This window comes from Atta colombica, unplaced genomic scaffold, assembly GCF_001594045.1.
Source record: "Atta colombica isolate Treedump-2 unplaced genomic scaffold, Acol1.0 scaffold210, whole genome shotgun sequence".
Lineage (NCBI taxonomy): Eukaryota > Metazoa > Arthropoda > Insecta > Hymenoptera > Formicidae > Atta > Atta colombica.
This window is the reverse complement of record NW_017259306.1, coordinates 642,433-643,105: the sequence shown is the minus strand read 5'-3', so window position 1 is coordinate 643,105 and position 673 is coordinate 642,433.

Genomic DNA, 673 nt, shown 5'->3' with positions numbered 1-673 from the left:
TATATATATATATTCTACTGGAATGAGTTTTATAAATTTATAAAAAGTTTCTAATCATAACAAGTCGTTTAAAAAAAATCGTTTAAGTATTATACATTGGCATTTATCTGCAGTTGCGACTCTTCGCGCTTAGATGTGACTTAAACGGATCGTTGTTAATCGTATGAGAAGATATCAAATAAATTATTGCGAATATTTTTAAAGTAAATATAATTAAGTATATAGATAGTTAAGTATATATAGATTATTTGACTCGATATATTTTGTGATAACAACGATCACATTGAGTCACATCTAAAAAAATATAGGCAAGTCAACAGCATATAACGAGCCTAAATAATGGCAACGATGTACCATATGATCCACAAGAAAACCTAAGCCACAATATTAATCATATACACATAATTCCATGTCCATTTCATTCATTGTAAAAATGCACGTGTCACAGAAACTAGAGATGTAGCCATTACGCAGCTTGAAAGAGTGAATCAACAATATGTTGTACTGTCTTCTGCACGCTTTTAACGCTATTAGGAATGATACGCGCAATTGTAAACATCGTTGTCCATTCCTCGTGTTACGATTTGCGTTTGAGAATATCAGATGCGCCGATTTTTAACATTGTTATTATTTAATAAAGTGTACCTATATGTATTTAAACGCCGTAATTACT